Here is a 22,255-nt window from a genome sequence, read left to right as displayed (position 1 = left end):
CTCTTGCATGAACGTCCCAAGTACTTGTGCTTCCTTAAATGCCTTCCATTGAACCTCAATTGTGCGTGCACACTTCCATAAATTACACCAAGCTATTCATGCACTTAGACTTTAATGCTCTTTCATGCATTCGTCAATCCTACAAGAAAAGTGATGCGATCCTGGTCGCATCATGTTATGACAAAACTCGATGCTACCGAGATTGGCCCAAACTCGAGGGGCCCAAGTGCAAAATGAAGTTTTTAATTTCAGTTTGTCAATTTGGCAGCTGGAAAATAAGGACTTTGATTCATTAATTTTTAGTTATTTTAGTTTGTGTTTTTAATTATGTCATAGTTTGCACATCATTAATATGTGTTCTGCATTTAATAAAGTCATGCATTATGTAACTTTCATGTTAGTTAAGTTTGCATCATTAAATTAAGTCAAGTTAGTTTAATTATGTAACTTTCATGTTAGTTAAATTTGCATTTCAAAACCATGCATTTAAGCATCTTAGTTTAATAAATGAGTTGCTGGACATTTATTCAACTCATCTTAGTTTTAATTAATAAGTGTTTTTGTTGAACTTTATTTAATAAGTGTTGTTCTTAATTAATCTAGTTCCTAGGATTATTTATTGATGCATGAGTTAAGTTCATTTAATTATGCTTCTTTAATTAAACTAGTTGCTGGAATAATTATTGCATATATGTTTTAGTTCATTTATTTAAGTAAGTTTAATGTTTATTATGATTAATAAGTGTTTTCATTTGTTTAATAAACTCATTTTAATGTGTTTATTGCAGGTGACTTTTTAGCTTATAGTCGTTACAATTCAAGGCTGTTACACATTTAATTAAGTGGTTGTTCAAGTTCTTTTCAGTTACACTTAAAGGGGCTGTTATAAAGGGAGCTTAAAATCATTAAAGGAGTTTTTAAAGAGCATTTTATGCCCTTTAAAATTCAGCAGCAACTCTTCCACTTCCAGCCGTTTTTGGAGCTTTCAAGAGAAATTAATCAAGCCTTTGAATGTCATTAAGGAGCTGGTTAAGAGATGGTGTCTATTCAACTAGCCAAGGACAACTCAAGAGTCATTTTCTAAGCCATTAAAGACATTCAAATCAGCTGAATTAAAGTGATTTTATGGAAGGAGTTATTTGGTTCAAAGAATAAGAAAAGACATCAGTTTTTATGGCACATTAAGTGGATGTTTTTGACCATTCGGTTACCTTGTTTTAGCATTATAAATAGATGTAATCAGCCATAGAGAAAAAAAACTTTTTGCTGAATATAGATGATATATTTGAATTGTGAGCTATCCAATTCTCTTTGTTCTTTCGGAATTGATTTGACTTATCAAGCATAGCTTGTGGCGTCCATCTTTTCTTTGTTGCTGAACTTATCACCTTTGGTGTGGCGTTCAATATACCTTTGGTTCCTATCATAGTTGATAGTGGGTCAAGGTTCCTTTCCTGTTTCCTTTAACCGAAAACACCTAAAGACCATTTTGAGACTCGGGTCAACAATTCGTTATTGTTGGTTCATTTTCGGTCTTAGCCAATTAATTTGTTATTGTTTTCTCTTTATTTTGTTTATTACCTTTGTTTGAAGCCATTATCTCTATTTGTTTCATTTTAAAACCGAAACGAATCCATCCTTACTCAATTCACGATTGGGCAACACATACGACTCAAAACATCAGGAGATGAGTTCGTATCAAAAAGCATGAACTAAATTAGATTCAAATGTATGTTCGGCTGAACTAAATGGCTTCAAGACAAATTAAACACTAATTATCATACTAACTAAATTGAGACAAGACAAATTAAACACTAATTATCATACTAACTAAATTGAGACAAATTAATTATAGTCGAGCCACCTAATTAAATTCGGCTAACACAACATAATTAAAATATGTAATAAGCTGACAAGTAATTAAGAGCTGTAACTAAATTAACTAATTAACTTAAATATTTAATTTATTGCAACAATTAAAATTAAATGAGCTAAAGAGCTAATAACGAGCTCAATGAGCTGAATTGAGCTCAAGTGAGCTGAACCACATGAAAAAAGTTTGATTGAGCTGAAAATGAGCTTCGTCTTGCACTTGGGGCCCTCGTGTTTAGGCCAATATCGACGGCATTGAGTGGTGCCATTACATGATGCGGTCGGGATTGCATCAATTAGAGCAGTTTGAAAGGAGTTGTGAAATCTTTCGTGGTTTCAAGGCTTCTTAGGACTTTTCTTTATTCTTTTGTTGTTCATTCTTCTTTATTAGATTCTGCTTGTACCGTTTTGTTGAATAATTTGGGATTAATTGTTCTTGTTTCATTTCAGCCATTCCAAACTTCAAGATCTGATTCGGCACTTCCTTGGACATAAAGAACCATTTTTATTTCACAAAAATTCCCCTTTTCTTGCCATCCAATCCCTAGAACTCGTGTCCATTGATTTCACAATCTGTTTTTAATTTAGTGTTGTTTTGTGTTCTTTGATAGTTTTGGCTGATTGGAAGTTAATTTTGGGGCTTAATTTCGTGTTCTTGGCTTCCAAGAACATCTATTCATAAGTGTTTTGATTCTTGGCTGTTCTTTATTGATTGGGAATTTTTAGTTTCCAGATCTAATTGATTCTAATTAAGTTTTGCTGTTTCATTTTCAGATCTGATCATCTAGAGCTTCGTAGGAGATTTCTCGTGACTTGGCAACTCGATCTTGGTCCGCGCACAACCCCCTATCAATTGCCCCGGGACCTATATCACTTAAGGTGGAAAATACGAAAGGTAGAAGATGGACCTTGACCCGTTACCTATAAAGAGGTAGGAACCAAAGGTATAAAAAGATGGATGAATCAACCCTAATTGCTCCCTTTCACATTTGGCTGAACCTCCAAGGGATTCAAACAATTTAAATGGTTATAGATTCAGCTGATCTTGTACAAAACAACATGTAAACAAATTAAATAATATGCTAGGTCAAATTAAAAACACTTAAATAAATGTCTAGCTAGTAATTAAATTCGGCTAGCTCAAAACGATGTGAAATAATTAATGAACTAAGTTGAGCTAGGAAATTGGGTCATGAGCTATATGAAATTGAATAAATTAAAGCCAATACTTAATTTATTTAAATGATAAAAGAAACGAGCTGAAAGTAAGCTAATTTGAGCTTAAACGAGCTGATTTAAGCTCAAGTGAACTGATTGGAGCTGAAGTAAACTTGGGAAGCTGGAATTGAGCTAAAATCAGCTTGCAAAAGACGATAAGCCTCGCTTGGGAAGCTGATCCAAGGGTGTTCTCGAGCAGGATCGTATCACTAGAGAAGAGATTCAGCCAAGCCTTGAATGGATGAATAGTTTGAACACTCTTGGCCGAATAGTTGCCTTGGAGAGTACCAAAATTAATTAGCTTCAATGCATTGTACCAGCTGCACATGCATCTTCACAAACATTGAATCTTCATGCATGCACCTAGCCAATGAATCTTCAAATTCGGCTGCACCTAAACAAAGCAAATGAACTTCATTAATTTAACTCAATTCAGCTGAACATAATGTAGAACATAATGTGGGCACACTATTTAACATTGTGACAACTTAAATATTAACTAAACAAGACACATAAATTTGGCTGGACAAATTAATTTCATGTTTTAATTTAAGACATACTTAATGAAATCAAGACACATTTAATTAAGCTAAACACAACATATTAAACACTTGTACTAATTTAGGACACACTAATGAGCTGTAGTAAACTTAATTAAAGGCTTAATTTAAATGGTCCAAAAATTCCAGCAATAAATTTATTAGCTGGAACGAAATTCAGCTTCCTAAAAATTGAAAATGTTGAAATCGTTTTTGAACTCTTTGCTATCATTTTCCACTATTCGTTCCACCATTGCTGAAACAGCCTCTTTAAATTGTTTAGCTCTAACTCGCATTATCGGACCAATGGGTAGCTTGATAGCTTCTTGTTCGATCTCTACTTTGTTCGCAGCCTTGGTGTGAAACATCATGATCAAATTGCCAAGGCTGTCCAAGGAGCAAGTGTGTCGCATGCATTAGGACCACATCACACCATACCTCATCCTCGTAATTCCCGAGATTAAAAGTGATCAAGGCTTGTTTTGTAACTTTAACTTCTGAGCATTCATTAAGCTACTAAAGGTGATACAACTTAGGGTGCTCGGTACAAGATAACTTGATAGGGGGTTGCACGTGGACCAAGATCGAGTTGTCAAGTCACGAAAAAATCCTACAAAAATGATAGACACTTGGATCTGAAACAAAAATAGAAAATCAATCTTAGCAGCAATAGATCTATAAAGAAACGCCACAAAACAAGAAAGAATCAGACAATAATCAAAACACTTATTAATAGGGTTGTTTGGACGCAACGAAAACGAAATTTAACTTCAATAAAAGAATCCCAAGCCGAATTTGACAAGGAGAACACAAAAACAACAAATTAAACTCAAAACCCAAGCAAACCAAATTGGATTAGAAGCAGAATACTTGGACGGCAAGAAAGGAGGAAAATTATGAATTAAAGGACGTTCTTGATGCTAAAGAATGTTGCAAAACAGATCCTTGAAGATTGGAATGGCTAGAAACACACAAGAACAATTAAATTAAGTTAATCCACAAATCGGCAAAAAAACAAAAACAATTAAAGAAGAACAAACAGCAAGAAAGATGAATAAAGTCCTAAGAAGCCTTGAAATCAAGAAAGATTTCACAACTCCCTTCAAACGACTCTAATCTCCCTTCCAATGTAGAGTAACGGCAGGAAGAAGGCTGATGATACGAACTCATTTTGTGATTGATTCGAGTCGTTAGTGTTTGCTCGATCGTGAATTTGAGTAAGGCTAAGTTTGTTTCAAAATAGAAGAAAGGCTACAAACAAACGTTTAAAAGGGAAATGGGTTTAACAACGAATGGAAAAATTTGGCTAAGGGCAGAGAATGAACCAACAATAGAGGTTGTTGACCCGAGACTCAAAGTAGCTCTTAGGTGAATGACAGTATAGGAAAACAACAAAGAAAAGACCTCGACCCACTATCAAGAATGATAGGAACCTTGGTATATGATGAACGCCACACTATGAAAGTGATAAGTTCGAAAACAAGAAATGAATAGACGCCACAAGCTAAGCTTGATAAGTCAAATCAATTCCGTAAGAACAAAGAGAATTGGATAGCTCACAATTCAAATATTTCATCTATATTCATCCAAAAGTTCTTTTTCTCTATGGCTGATTACATCTATTTATAATGCTAAAACAAGGTAACCGAATGGTCAAAAACATCCACTTAATGTGCCATAAAAACTGATGTCTTTTCTTATTCTTTGAACCAAATAACTCCTTCCATAAAATCACTTTAATTCAGCTGATTTGAATGTCTTTAATGGCTTAGAAAATGACTCTTGAGTTGTCCTAGGCTAGTTGAATAGACACCATCTCTTAACCAGCTCCTTAATGACATTCAAAGGCTTGATTAATTTCTCTTGAAAGCTCCAAAAACGGCTGGAAGTGGAAGAGTTGCTGCTGAATTTTAAAGGGCATAAAATGCTCTTTAAAAACTCCTTTAATGATTTTAAGCTCCCTTTATAACAGCCCCTTTAATTGTAACTGAAAAGAACTTGAACAACCACTTAATTAAATGTGTAACAGCCTTGAATTGTAACCACTATAAGCTAAAAAGTCACCTGCAATAAACACATTAAAATGAGTTTATTAAACAAATGAAAACACTTATTAATCATAACAAACATTAAACTTACTTAAATAAATGAACTAAAACATATATGCAATAATTATTCCAGCAACTAGTTTAATTAAAGAAGCATAATTAAATGAACTTAACTCATGCATCAATAAATAATCCTAGGAACTAGATTAATTAAGAACAACACTTATTAAATAAAGTTCAACAAAAACTCTTACTAATTAAAACTAAGATGAGTTGAATAAATGTCCAGCAACTCATTTATTAAACTAAGATGCTTAAATGCATGGTTTTGAAATGCAAATTTAACTAACATGAAAGTTACATAATTAAACTAACTTGACTTAATTTAATGATGCAAACTTAACTAACATGAAAGTTACATAATGCATGACTTTATTAAATGCAGAACACATATTAATGATGTGCAAACTATGACATAATTAAAAACACAAACTAAAATAGCTAAAAATTAATGAATCAAAGTCCTTATTTTCCAGCAGCCAAATTGACAAACTAAAATTAAAAACTTCATTTTGCACTTGGGCCCCTCGAGTTTGGACCAATCTCGGTAGCGTCGAGTTGTGTAGTAACATGATGCGACCGGGATCGCATCAATGGAAGGAGAATTCGGCAGCTCCTTTATGGCCATCCCACGCATGCTGGACAGCTCATTTGCTACACATTAAATTCGGCCAGCATGCTCCTATTAATGTTTTTGTTGAACATGAAGAAAATTAACTCAGCAACTAGTTAATGCGGTGCATGCAAGCTCCAGCAGCTAATTTGATACGACCCGCCCCCGGGAACGGCTATTGTTTCAGCCTACAAGCGAGGCTCATCGTGTTTGCAAGCTCTACGTAGCTCAATTTTATTTTGTGGAGCTTCAATTAGCTTGTTTCCAGCTCTTTACAACCTCAATGAGCTCGAACTAGCTCAATAAACTCATTTTAGTTTCCTTTAGTTTTGCATTTTTTTATTTTGCTGGAATAAATTTTAGTTAATTTAGTTTAAGCTAATTAACTAATTTAACTAGGTGTTAATTGTGCCTTTAAGTCATTTAATGTGTCTTATTATTTTCGGCATTAATAAGTTGAGTTAATTAATTTGTCTTGATCTAGTTAAATTAAAGATGTCTTGATTTTATTTAGTTTGTCTAAATTTATACATGCATTAAATCTGTCCAGCCGAATTTATGTGTCATGTTTATTAATATTCAAGTTGTCACAATGTTAATTAGGATGTTCACATTATGTTTTTAATTAAGTTCATTTGTCTTATGTAGGTGCACCCGAATTTGAAGATACATTGGGCAGATTCATGCATGTAGATTCAATGAATGTGAAGGTACATCCCTTTGGACGGCACATGCATGTAAGGAATTAATGCAAGGTGCATGCATAGAAAGGTTCAATGGACGGCAATCAAGAGGCATTTGCATGTTCATGATGGTCATCCATGTATTTGAAGATTCATGGATCAAATTAATGATGGACCATGCATTGGACGATTCATGTATTGATCATGTGTTCACACCTTGTGTTCACACCATGATGACCATTCAGTTGGATGTTCACACACAAGAGTCTACTCAAGCTCCTTGTTCACACCAAGTTTGATCCTTCATGAAGCTTCATTTAATTAAGCCACTCATGGTGAAACAACATGAATTAAAGGCTCCATTAAAGGAGTTAGCCGAATCTAGCCATGCATGCATGAAGAACATTTATCCAAGTACATCAATACATATTCATGAAGCTAACCACTCACCTCCCATTCGGCCGAACATGGACAAGAACATCATTGGACATTTTTCTAGAAGATTCATGTTTTAATTAGGTACATTACTTAATTGTTAAGTTCATGAATGGACTATTCGGCTAGCATAAGATACTAGTATAAATAGTTGGTTATTTTCAATTGTAAGGGACTTTTTGCCATTTTGATAATATATTGAAGATTTGTGAGATTTTCTTCTCTCAATTTCGTCCAAAGACTCGTTGGCTTATCTACTAGTTAGTGGCATCAACCTTGCTCTTTGCAAAAATCGAACTTATCACTTTCAACCCAAAGTGTGGCGTTCATTTGATACCGAGGTTCCTATCTTTGATAGATAGTGGGTCGAGGTCCTTTTTCATCCGTTTCATCCACCTTAAAGACATATAAGATTCGGGTCAACATTTTCCTTAGTGTTGGTTCATTCTTGTTTTTAAGCCTTTCTTTCCATTTCACCTTAAACCGAAAAATTCCCTACCTTTAATATTTGTTTTTCCTTCTTCTTAGCCGAAATACCAACCAATTCCTTTTAACCTTAAATGAACCATAAACATCTTCATTGAACAAATATAACTCTTTGATTCAAGACGAACAAAACTTCATCGTTTGGACGATCGGGCAACGAAAACGACTCGGATTCATCAACGAGGCCGGGGCGTATAATAATTAATGCCGTCCATGCATGGGAACATCTCATTTAATTCATGTATTTGCTTCCCTTTAAATGTCGTTCCTTGCATGTAGAACAGCACCTTAAATGCATGTCTCCTTTGCCATTAAGTAGTTGTTTTCAGCTGAATTAATTACCTGCAGAGACAAAATAAATTCGTTCAAGACATAAATTAAACCTCATTAAATTCGGCAGCCTCCTTTAATACATAATTAACTCATACATGAAACAAAACAAGTTAATTAACATATTAATTTCGGCTGGACAATAAGAACAACAATAAATTCGTCACTTTTAAAGAACGTAAGACACATTTAAAACTACTCTTTAATTCGGCTGAAACTAATAAAAAACATCAATAAATTCAGCATATTAAATAGATGTAATAAATAAAACACAGTCAATTAAACTCAAAAACTATTAAAGATGTTTAGATTTAAACAAATTAATTTACTAACACTTATTTGAGCTGAATTAAATAAATAAACTAACTTAGTCAATTTATTTCAGCAAATTAAATTATAAGAATTAAAATAAACTCAAATTGAGCAAAATGATCCCATTGAGTTGGAAAAGAGCTAAACGAGGCTCAGTGAGATGCAATCGATCTAATTTAGCTCGCATGGGTGTGCAATAAATACTTATGGAGCTGATCGAAAAATGTGCCCGGGGCGTGGTCGTATCATCCAAGAAACCAAATCATGCAGCCAAAGCGCATTGGATCTCCGTTACGAGCATCAACGAACCAATTTCGGTAGAAGATAGAATACAAGCCCAAGTTCTTGAAGGCAAGGCCCAATAAGATGATTCTAAGCCCAAACAAGAAGACAAACCATACTTACTTGAAAATCAGGCCAAATTGTCAAAGTGGCCCAATTTGTAAAGTTTTATTTTTCTAAATACTTAGTTTAAATTTTTATGTAGATATTCAGTCCAAGAGGCCCAATTAAAAGCCCTTGGCCGAATTTCCATTTAAATATTAAAATAATTAGGAGTTTTTTTTATTTTTAGTTTTCTAATTAGATTAGGAAAACACTTGAGAGGCCTATATAAAGGCTTGGCTGGCCACCTTGTGATTCACTTCTCAATTATATTGAAAATTTCAGATTTGTTTAAGTGTAGAATTCTCTTCGAGTTTTTCTCCAAGAATTCTGTCTTGAGTCTTCTTTAGAAGTTGTTTTAATAATCTTTTGATTGTGGGAGCCATCTTCAACCTTCTTCTTGCCATTGATATTCTTTGGAGGGGAGATTAGAGCCGTTTGAAGGGAGTTGTGGAATCTTTCGGGATTTCAAGGCTTCTTAGGACTTATCTTTTAATTTCTTGCTGTCAATTTTTTTCTTTTAAATTCTGCTTGTGTTGATTTTATTTAATAATCACTTTGTTTGTTGTTCTTGTTGCGTTTCAGGCATTCCAAAGCATTCCAAATCTGATTCGCCCTCTTCTTTACTAAAGATCAATCGCCTCTTTTGTTCTTGGCAGCAAAATTCGTTCAAAATCCCTAAATTCCTTGTTCTTGCCGATTTCTTCTTTTCAAATTTGGGTTGTTTTGATTGCTGGAATTTTGGGAAAATTTAACTTGTTGTTTGTGTCTTTCTTTTCAGATTCAGCAGATTGGAGTATTCTTTGGGGTTCAATTACATGTTCTTGATTCCCCAAGAACCTTTATTAACACTTATTCCTATTCTCAATTTGATTCTTTGCTGGTTTGGGGATTTTTATTTCAGATCTAAAAATTTAAAGTTCTAATCTTTTAATTTCTGTTTCGTTTTAGATCTGTTCGTTTAGAGCCTCGTAAGAGTTTTCTCGTGACTTGGCAACTCGATCTTGGTCCGCGCGCAACCCTCTATCACTGAATCTTGGCCCAATTTTGCTGTTTGGAGCGATTTCAAGAATCAAGAAAATCAAGATTTCAAATCTTGGAAATCTTGGTCCAAGAAACCGAATCTTGCAGCTAAAGCGCATTGGATCTCTGTTACGAGCATCAACGAACCAATTTCGGTAGGAGATGGACTACAAGCCCAAGTTCTTGAAGGCAAGGCCCAATAAGAGGATTCCAAGCCCAACCAAGAAGTCAAACCATACCTAGGATTATTTATTGATGCATAAATTAAGTTTTTTTTAAAATTATGCTTCTTTAATTAAACTAGTTGCTGGAATAATTATTGCATATATGTTTTAGTTCATTTATTTAAGTAAGTTTAATGTTTGTTATGATTAATAAGTGTTTTCATTTGTTTAATAAACTCATTTTAATGTGTTTATTATCGGTGACTTTTTAGCTTATAGTGGTTACAATTCAAGGCTGTTACACATTTAATTAAGTGGCTGTTCAAGTTCTTTTGAGTTACAATTAAAGGGGCTGTTATAAAGGGAGCTTAAAAATCATTAAAGGAGTTTTTAAAGAGCATTTTATGCCCTTTAAAATTCAGCAGCAACTCTTCCACTTCCAGCCGTTTTTGGAGCTTTCAAGAGAAATTAATCAAGCCTTTGAATGTCATTAAGGAGCTGGTTAAGAGATGGTGTCTATTCAACTAGCCAAGGACAACTCAAGAGTCATTTTTCTAAGCCATTAAAGACATTCAAATCAGCTGAATTAAAGTGATTTTATGGAAGGAGTTATTTGGTTCAAAGAATAAGAAAAGACATCAGTTTTTTATGGCACATTAAGTGGATGTTTTTGACCATTCGATTACCTTGTTTTAGCATTATAAATAGATGTAATCAGCCATAGAGAGAAGAACTTTTTGCTGAATATAGATGAAATATTTGAATTGTGAGCTATCCAATTCTCTTTGTTCTTTCGGAATTGATTTGACTTATCAAGCATTGCTTGTGGCGTCCATCTTTTCTTTGTTGCTGAACTTATCACCTTTGGTGTGGCGTTCAATATACCTTTGGTGTTCCTATCATAGTTGATAGTGGGTCAAGGTTCCTTTCCTGATTCCTTTAACTGAAAAACACCTAAAGACCATTTTGAGATTCGGGTCAACAATTCGTTATTGTTGGTTCATTTTCGGTCTTAGCCAATTAATTTGTTATTGTTTTCTCTTTATTTTGTTTATTACCTTTGTTTGAAGCCATTATCTCTATTTTGTTTCATTTTAAAACCGAAACGAATCCATCCTTACTCAATTCACGATTGGGCAACACATACGACTCAAAACATCACGAGACGAGTTCGTATCATCCATGCATAGACATCATTTAAAGAAGAGTTGATGATTTCTATTTTCCATGAGCCATTTTCGTGTTCCTCAAATGCCATTAATGTGCTGTCTCAATTAAGAGAATGCATGAGCAGCAATTAAAACCCTCATTTAAGCTGCCATTTGAGCTCACCTAGGAGCCTTTTTCGTGGAAACAAAGGAGCCTTAAAAGCACTATCCAAATTGAAGGGATGAATGGGCAGATTCTAGAAGTCAAATTTATTACCCACGATGAACAAACATTTGCTTCATGACTAAGGATGCATCTATGGATGGCAAGGGGGAAGAATGTGACTTAAATGTCATTCAATGGATGAACATATATCATTAAAATCGATTCATGGGCTGATTCATGTTACTTATTAATGGCAAAAATTGGCTATTCATGTCCTAGTTTTAGTATAAATAGTTGGCTTGTAAACATTTAAAGGTTAGACAATATATTTTTAAAACTTATATGAAATTTGTTTACTTTGTGAGTTTGTTTTCAACTCTCATTGTTCTCCAAGGACTGGTTAGACTTATCAAGTAACCCTTGTGGCGTCAACCCGTTTTTGTATTTCGAACTTATCACTTTGCACCCAAAGTGTGGCGTTCAAAGTTATACCGAGGTTCCTATCATCTTTGATAGTGGGTCGAGGTTCCATTTTATTCGTTTTCCATCCATACAACATTTAACCTTTCCTAAGTATTCGTATAAGTCCCGGGTTAACACACTTATATTGTGTTGGTTCAACTTGAATACTTGGTTTTCATTCACCTATCAACCTCAATACATTCCATAACCCCTTTTGAACTAATTTGAGCCTTTATCTCTTCTTTCTTAACCTATTTCGTCCACCCTCGAGTATTACTCCAATTCACAGTCGGGCACATCTACGACTTGACTCTCCTTCCCGAGTCGGGGCGTATCATTGGACCAAGATTTCCAAGATTTGAAATCTTGATTTTCTTGATTCTTGAAATCGCTCCAAACCGCAAGATTGGGCCAAGATTCGGTTTCTTGATTTTCTTGAAAACAAGAAAGTGAATCTTGATTTTCTCTTTCTTTCGTGTACGCATCCTAAGGCCTTTGTGACTCGTATCATTCAGTTTCTTGATTTTCTTGAAAACAAGAAAGTGAATCTTGATTATTTGAAAACAAGAAAGTGAATCTTGATTTTCTCTTTCTTTCATGTACGCATCTAAGGCCTTGCTAACAAATTCCTGAATGGTCCCATTTAGTTTGGAACGTATTTGTCTGGCCTTTGACCTTGTTATTGGGCCTTGTGGTAATTTGAGCCCATCACGTTCTTGAGCTTGGGTTGGGCCTTTGTGACTCGTATCATTCCCTCCTTCCTCGAAAAGATTTGTCCTCGAATCTGAAAAATCAAATAGGGACAAGTCAGCCACATTAAAAGTAGAGCTTACATTGTACTCACCAGGTAGATCAATTTTATAGGCATTGTTGTTGATCCGCTCGAGTACTTGGAAAGGCCCATTGCCCCTTGGGTCCAACTTAGTCTTTCTTTTTGTAGGAACTCGTTCTTGCCTCATATGGCCCAAACCCAATCTCCAGGTTCAAAGACAACCCGTTTGCGCCTCTTGTTTGCTTTGTTGGTGTTGATGTCATTTGTTTTGGCTATTCGCTGCCTAGCCTCAGTTATCGATTTTGGAGTTGGCCACTCCTTGATTGCCTTAACTTTGTCCTCATCGACATGAATACCTTGAGCACTAATTATGAAACCTAAAAACATTAGCTTATCATAACAAAATGTGCATTTATTAAGGTTGGGAAACAATTTTTCAGCTCTTAGAATGTCTAAAACCGTTCTAACATGGAAAACATGATCATTTAATGTTGTTGAGTAACTTAAAATGTCATCAATCCAAGAATGACAATTATCGACAATAACATACAGTACCTTTTCAAAATTCAAGTCATGAGCAAAGTCATCAATACTAGTAGAATGAAATTGTTGAGAGAATAGAGAAACTTCACCTTGCTTACCATTAGACGTGGGAAAACAAGGATCAGTTTTACCTTGGTCAATCAATTGAAAACATCTCTCAGTAGAAGGGTAATGAAGCTGGAACCTGTCCATGGGTGGAATCTTGCAAACCTGAAACAAAGAGAAATCACAAGGCGATTTCGAATGGGGGTTAGCAAAAATATTCCTCCCTTGTGTTTGAGCACTCTCTTCTTCTTCACTCATTCCTTGTTTAAGCTCTCTCTCTTTTTCACTCACTTCATTCACATTTTCTTTTGTTTCTCTCTAGCTTTCCTTTTCGCCTTTTTCATTTTAATTTTCTTCTTTTTCACTTTTATTTTTCTCTTCTCCTTTTTCTTTTTCCTCACTTGTTTTAACAACAGAATTTTTCAGTTTGATTTGGTCCTCATGGACTTGTTCTGGAGTGAGCGGCACTAAGGTGACTTTCCTTCCTTGATGCTTGAAAGAATACCTATTGGTACGACCATCGTGGGTTACCTTTCGATCCATTTGCCATGGTTCTCCTAGCAACAAATGGCAGGCTTGAATAGGCACTACGTCGCACATGACTTCGTCTTGATACTTGCCGATAGAAAAGGTGATGTGCACTTGTTGAATGACCTTAAATTGGCCTTCGTTGCTAAGCCCTTGTAGTTGATAAGGTCGTGGATGCTTGGTAGTGGTTAAGCAAAGCTTTTCCACCATTGTCGTGCTGGCTACGTTTGAGCAACTTTCACCATCAATAATAACTCTACAAAGCTTACCTTGTACATGGCAGCGAGTATGAAAAAGATGTTCTCATTGCTGCTCGCTCTTTGGTTTTGCCAAAGAGGGTTGTCCACGATCATGAAAATCATATTCAATTCTAGGGACACGTCTAGGAGTGCACCTATGAACAGGAGGCTGGTTATCCACATCTTCTTTAATTAGATCTCGATACTGAGGTTCTTGATTCAATCACACCTCATTGATAGTAGCACTCAAAGTTCGAAGTACGGCAACCTATTCGTCTAACTATTGTTGGAATTTTTTAAATGTCTCATAGACATCATTATGGTCATTATCACCTTGACCAACCTTAGACATTTTCAAAAACCTGTAAAACAAACACTCAACGCTCAAAAAGGAAAATTAGCAAACCTCACCGTTAATCACTCAAAAAGAAAAAATCAAATTCTCAATGAGGTAGAATTCAGTCTTGTGAGTTCTTTAGTAGAGTCTATATCAACCAATTAGAAAGTGTATGAACCGAAACTACCAAAGAATCCTAATTTGCACTAGGATGCCAAAATCTGACGAGACACCAATTGAGTCGTGTTGCATCGAGGAAGAATTGTGCACACGTTTAAATCCTACTAACACAAGAAACAAGAAGGTGTTAGATATTGTAAATGGAGAATAAAAAGCAAACAAATGTAAACCTACAGCTAAGAATCAATAAAAATTGCTAAAATCGAACAACCTGAAAAACTGTGGAGTAACTTGACAACTTCGTTTGCAGTGTTCCTCATCTCCAAAAATCACGAAATTAAATATGGAATGTCCTTAAATATTTAATTTTTGATCTGGAAAGTTTGGGAACCAAACTCAACCCGCTGAATCTTTTTTTTAAATTTTTATTGGATTTCATCTTTTTAAATTTTTTTGACTTTTTCGACTGACTTTTTTTGGATAATATTTTTTTTATATTCAATAATAGTGCCAAAAATATTTATGTAAAATATCAGATCAATCGGACAACGTTTACCCACTCAAATCAATTTTTTTGAAAAAAATTTCTGGGTAAAACTGCTGTTTGTAGTTTTAAAAAATAGAAATCAGTTTAGAAATCAACCAAGAACACCCGAAACACCCAAAATATGATACCAAATGATAGGCGGTTGCGCGTGGACCAAGATCGAGTTGTCAAGTCACGGGAAAATTCTTACGAGGCTCTAGACGATCGGATCTGAAAATGAAACAGAAACTAAGATTAGAGTCGATTAGATCTGAATAGATAGTATCCAAAACAATAAAGAACAACTGATAGAGGGTTGCTCGCGGACCAAGATCGAGTTGCCAAGTCACGAGAAAACTCCTACGAGGCTCTAAACAAACAGATCTGAAACGAAACAGAAATTAAAAGATTAGAACTTTGAATTTCCAGATCTGGAATAAAAATCCCCAAATCAGCAAAGAATCAAATTGAGAATAGGAATAAGTGTTAATAAAGGTTCTTGGGGAATCAAGAACATGTAATTGAACCCAAAGAATACTCCAATCCGCCGAATCTGAAAAGAAAGACACAATGATACGAGTCACTAAGGCCTTAGATGCGTATACGAAGGAAAAAGAAAATCAAGATTCACTTTCTTGTTTTCAAGAAAATCAAGAAACCGAATCTTGGTCCAATTTTTCTGTTTTGAGCGATTTCAAGAATCAAGAAAATCAAGATTTCAAATCTTGGAAATCTTGGTCCAAGAAACCGAATCTTGCAACTAAGGCGCATTGGATCTCGTTTACAACCATCAACGAACCAATTTCAGGAGAGAACGGATTAAAAGCCCAAGTTCTTAAAGACACGGCCCAATAAGATGTTCCAAGCCCAACCAAGAAGTTTAAACTAGACTTAGTTGAAAATCAGGTCAAATTGTCAAAGTGGCCCAATTTGTTAAGTTTTAATTTTTTTAAATATTTAGTTTTAATTTTTTAACTTTATGAATAACTTTCTATGTAAAAATTCAGTCCAAAAGGCCCATTTAAAAGCCTTGGACGAAATTCCTTTGAAAGTCAACAATTAGGTTTTTGTTAGTTTCCCTAGTAGGGCTAGGAAAGTAGTTAGGAGGCCTATATATATGGCTTGGCCAGCCACCCTACATTACACATTAGAATACATTAAAATTTCAGATTTTTGCTGAGTAAAAATTCTCTTAGAGTTTTCTCCAAGAATTCTCTCTTGAGTTTCTTTAAAAGTAGTTTTAACAATCTTTTTTATTGTGGGAGCCATCTTCGACCTTCTTCTTGCCATTGTTCTTCATTGGAGGGGAGATTAGAGCCGTTTGAAGGGAGTTGTGAAATCTTTCGAGATTTCAAGGCTTCTTAGGACTTTATCTTTTATTTCTTGCTGGTCATTCTTTCTTTTAAATTCTGCTTGTGCCGTTTTCTTTATCTAACTTATTTCAATTCTTTTATTGTGTTTCCAGCCAACTTCAACCTTAAAGAAATCGATCAGCACTCTTCTTGGCAGCAAGAAAACGTTCTTCAATCATCCTTTTCCTTTGATCTTGCCGTCCAAACAACCTATCCTCATTCTATTTCAATTTTTGGGTTGTTGTGATCTGTTGCGTTTTAATTTTCTGTTTCGTGTTCAATTGATAGATTCGGCATATTGGAGTCTTCCTTGGGGTTCAATTACGAGTTCTTGATTCTCAAGAATCCTTATTAATACTTATTTTGAGTCTCAATTTGATTCTTTGTTAATTTGGGGATTTTATTTCAGATCTAGAAATTCAAAGATCTAATCTTTTATTTTTTTTCTGTTTCATTTCAGATCTGATTGTTTCAAACTTTCGTAGGAGTTTCTCGTGACTTGGCAACTCGATCTTGGTCCGCGTGCAACCCTCTATCATACAAACAGGAAGTTAAATTTCCCCAAAATTCTAGCAATCAAAACAACCCAAATCTGAAAAGAAGAAATCGACAAGAATAAGGAATTTAGGGATTTTGAACGAATGTTGCTGCCAAGAACAAAAGGGGCGATCCGATCTTTAGTAAAGAAGAGGGCGAATCAGATTTGGAATGCTTTGGAACACCTGAAACGTAACAAGAACAGCAAACAAAGTGATTGAATAAAATCAACACAAGCAGAATTTAAAAAAAATTTGACAGCAAGAAATTAAAAGATAAGTCCTAAGAAGCCTTGAAATCCCAAAAGATTTCACAACTGTCTTCAAACGGTTCTAATCTTCCCTCCAAATAATGTCAATGGCAAGAAGAAGGCTGAAGATGGCTCCCACAATTAAAAGATTGTTAAAACAACTTCTAAAGAAAACTCAAGAGAGAATTCTTGGAGAAAAACTCAAGGAGAATTCTGCACTTAAACAAATTTGAAATTTTTAATATATTTGAGAAGTGAATAACAAGGTGGCCAGCCAAGCCTTTATATAGGCCTCTCAAGTGTTTTCCTAATCTAATTAGAAAACTAAAAATAAAAAAACTCCGAATTATTTTAATATTTAAATGGAAATTCGACCAAGTTTTAATTGGGCCTCTTGGACTGAATATCTACATAAAAATTTAAACTAAGTATTTAAAAAATAAAACTTTACAAATTGGGCCACTTTAACAATTTGGCCTGATTTTCAAGTAAGTATGGTTTGTCTTCTTGTTTGGGCTTGGAATCATCTTATTGGGCCTTGCCTTCAAGAACTTGGGCTTGTATTCCATCTTCTATCGAAATTGGTTCGTTGATGCTCGTAACGGAGATCCAATGCGCTTTAGCTGCAAGATTTGGTTTCTTGGACCAATATTTCCAAGATTTGAAATCTTGATTTTCTTGATTCTTGAAATCGCTCCAAACAGCAAGATTGGGCCAAGATTCGGTTTCTTGATTTTCTCTTTCTTTCATGTACGCATCTAAGGCCTTGCTAACAAACTCCTGAATGGTCCCATTTAGTTTGGAACGCATTTGTCGGGCCTTTGATCTCGTTATCGGGCCTTGTGATAATTTGAGCCCATCACGTTCTTGGACTTGGGTTGGGCCTTTGTGACTCGTATCATTCCCCCCTTCCTCAAAAAGTTTCGTCCTCGAATCTCAAAAATCAAACGGGGACAAGTCAGCCACATTAAAAGTAGAACTTCCATTTTACTCACTAGGTAGATCAATTTTGTAGGCATTGACGTTGATCCGCTCGAGTACTTGGAACGACCCATCACCCCTTGTGTCCAACTTGGTCTTTCTTTTTGTAGGAAATCGTTCTTTCCTCAAATGGACCCAAAACCAATCTCCGGGTTCCAGGACAACCCGTTTATGCCCCTTGTTTGCTTTGTTGGTGTTGGCATCATTTGTTTTGGCTATTCGTTGCCTAGCCTTCTCATGTAAGCATTTCACCAACTTAGCTTTCTGTTCGCCATCTAAATTAACAATGTGTTCAAGAGGTAATGGCGCAAGATCAAGTACTGTTAGTGGGTTAAAACCATAAACAAGTTCAAATGGAGAATAACCCGTTGTAGAATGAATAGATCTATTATATGCAAATTCAACAAATGGTAGGCATTCTTCCCAATTTCTAATGTTCTTTCCCACAACAGATCGTAATAAAGTCCCTAAGATTCGATTAACTACTTCAGTTTGGCATCAGTTTGGGGGTGACATGTAGTAGAATAAAGTAATTTAGTACCAAGGTTACCCCACAATACCTTCCAAAAGTGGCTAAGGAATTTGACATCTCTGTCAGAAACAATGGTTTTAGGGATGCCATGAAGTCTTACCATCTTTTTAAAGAATAAGTCTGCCACATATGTAGCATCATCTGTTTAGTGACAAGGAATAAAATGTGCCATCTTTGAAAACCTATCAACAACAACAAATATACTATCTCTTCCTTTCTTAGTTCGAGGCAAACCTAAAATAAAATCCATGGATAAATCTACCCAAGGTGAATTAGGAATCGGTAAAGGAGTGTAAAGGCCATGAGGCATTACTTTAGATTTTGCTTGTTTACATGTAATGCACTTGGAACATACCTTTTCGACATCCTTCTTCATATGTGGCCAATGGAAGTGTTCTTGCAGTATGTCTAGTGTTTTGGCCACTCTAAAATGTCCCATTAAACCCCCACTATGGGCTTCATGAATCAATAAGTCTCTCATGGAACACTTTGGTATGCATAACCTGTTTATACGAAAAAGAAAGCCATCTACAAGATAAAACTTTTCAAAAGTAGTATGTCCACAATTCTTATAAATATGGTTGAAATCAGCATCATCATCATATAACTCGTTAATATGTTCAAACCCTAAGACTTTAGCATTCAATGTAGTTATTAAAGCATATCGTCTAGACAAAGCATCGGCAACTACATTATCTTTACCTGTTTATATTTTATCACATAAGGGAATGTGATACGAACTCGTTTCGTATGAAATAACGAGTCGTAATATTTCCCGATCGAAATTAGGTAGTGTCGGCCTTGAAATAAATTCAAGTCTTGGTGTTTAAAATTAAATGGCTTTGGGAAACAAGGGAGTTTGATGGAGTGTTGTTTGCTGGATATTTCAATGAAAACAAGTCGAACCCTTACTAGCAAATAAGGACCCGGGGCTTAAGGTTTCAAAGAAAGAAAGGATTTGGGATAAAATCGAGACCCTCTATTTAGCAAAATAGGAACCTACGGTATGAAGAATGCCACACCAATGGTGATAAGTTCGAAACAAAGTCAGATTGACGCCACTTGTTGAAGATAAGTTAATTTGAGCTTTGGAGAATAAAGAGAGTGAATTGCCTCACTAAAATGATATTTCATTCAGAAATTTATCAAAAGTCCTTTTACAAGCAATTGAGCAACTATTTATAGTCTAATGTTTAGTAGCCGAATGGACATATTCTAGACTTAATTTCTAAGCAAAAATTGAACAAAAATTCAGCTTAAATTCATGTATATGCTTGCATCAAGGTTCGGCTGAATGGAGACCAAGGAAGAGCTTTCAATGAACTTGAAAAAAATGGCAGCAGCTACATTCGGCCAATGGAGTTTAATGAGGTCATTCATGAAGCAACTATTGATGAAAAATTACCAGCATTAATTGGCAACTTGAACAGCCATTTAGAAGTGTGAATGGACGATTTTGAAGAGCCTTGAAGTGTGAACATGGCTGAACTGAATAGACATAGTGTGAACAGCTTTTATACGCCCTTGGGAAGAGAATCGGCCAAGCTTGAAAGGATGAAAAGCTTGATCACTCTTGGCCGAATAGTTGCCTTGAAGAACACCAAAATTAATCAACTTTTAATGCATTAGTTCAGCTGCACATGCATCTTCAAATTCATTGAATCTCCATGCATGAATCTGCCCAATTCATCTCCAAATTCGGCTGCACCTAAAAATAAACATGAACTTAATTAATTTCAAGCAAATTCATCTGAACTAAATTAAAATATAATGTGAACATCCTAAATAACATTGAGACAACTTAAATATTAACAAATCATAACACATAAATTCGGCTAGACAAATTTAAAACATGTAATAATTTAGACAAACTAAATGACATCAAGACATCTTTAATTTAACTAAATCAAGACATATTAAACACTTAAATTAATTAAGACATATTTAAAAGCTGTAATGAAACTTATTTAAATGTTTATTTAAATGGTCTAAATTCCAGCATCAAATTAATTAGCTAGAACGAAATTCAGCTTCAAAGAAGTTGAATATGTTCAGCTTGTTTTTAAACTCCTTGCTATCATTTTCCTCAACCCGTTCCACCATTGCTAAAATAGCATCTTTGAATCGTTTAGCTCTAGCTCGCATTATTGGACCAATGGGCAGCTTGATGGCTTTTTGTTCGTTCTCCATTTGGTTCGTAGGCAAGCTCACATCAGAATGTTTCAATGAATTCTACCCATCGGGCATGCGTTTACTCAACTTACCTTGTCCCTTTAACCATTTAAGGGATTCATGATCTGTGTGTATGATAAACTCATTAGGCAGTAAATAATGTTGCCATACTTGAAGTGCACGAACCATTTAAGGGATTCATGAACTAATTCCAAGCCTTTATATAGGCCTCTCAAGTGTTTTCCTAATCTAATTAGAAAAATAAAAATAAAAAAACTGCTAATTATTTTAATATTTAAATGGAAATTCGGTCAAGGGCTTTTAATTGGGCCTCTTGGACTGAATATCTACATAAAAATTTAAACTAAGTATTTAAAAAAGAAAACTTTACAAATTGGGCCACTTTGACAATTTGGCCTGATTTTCAAGTAAGTATGCTTTGTCTTCTTGTTTGGGCTTGGACACATCTTATTGGGCCTTGCCTTCAAGAACTTGGGCTTGTATTCCATCTCTTACTGAAATTGGGTCGTTGAGGCTCGTAACGGAGATCCAATGCGATTTGGCTGCAAGATTTGGTTTCTTGGACAAAGATTTCCAAGATTTGAAATCTTGATTTTCTTGATTCTTGAAATCCCTCCAAACAGCAAGATTGGGCCAAGATTCGGTTTCCTGATTTTCTTAAAAACAAGAAAGTGAATCTTGATTTTCTCTTTCTCTCGTATATGCATCTAAGGCCTTGCTAACGAACTCCTGGATGGTCCCATTTAGTTTGGAACGCATTTGTCGGGCCTTTGATCTTGTTATCGGGCCTTGTGGTAATTTGAGCCCATCACGTTCTTGGGCTTGGGTTGGGCCTTTGTGACTCGTATCATTCCCCCCTTCCTCAAAAAGTTTCGTCCTTGAATCTAAAAACTCAAATGGGGGTAAGTCAGCCACATTAAAGGTAGAACTTACATTGTACTCACCAGGGAGATCAATTTTATAGGCATTATCGTTGATTCGCTCGAGTACTTGGAAAGGCCCATTGCCCCTTGGGTCCAACTTGGTCTTTCTTTTGGTAGGAAATCGTTCTTTCCTCATATGGACCCAAACCCAATCTCCGGGTTCTAAGATAACCCGTTTGCACCCTTTGTTTGCTTTGTTGGTGTTGGTGTCATTTGTTTTGGCTATTCGTTGCCTAGCCTTCTCATGTAAGGATTTCACCAACTCAGCTTTCTGTTTGCCATCTAGATTAACAATGTGTTCAAGTGGTAATGGCGCAAGATCAAGTACTGTTAGTGGGTTAAAACCATAAACAATTTAAAATGGAGAATAACCAGTTGGAGAATGAATAGATATATTATATGCAAATTCAACAAATGGTAGGCATTCTTCCCAA

The sequence above is a fragment of the Gossypium hirsutum genome, chromosome D07 (assembly GCF_007990345.1).
Source record: "Gossypium hirsutum isolate 1008001.06 chromosome D07, Gossypium_hirsutum_v2.1, whole genome shotgun sequence".
Classification (NCBI taxonomy): domain Eukaryota; kingdom Viridiplantae; phylum Streptophyta; class Magnoliopsida; order Malvales; family Malvaceae; genus Gossypium; species Gossypium hirsutum.
The sequence above is the reverse complement of the archived record's forward strand: the minus strand, read 5'-3'. Positions refer to the sequence as shown.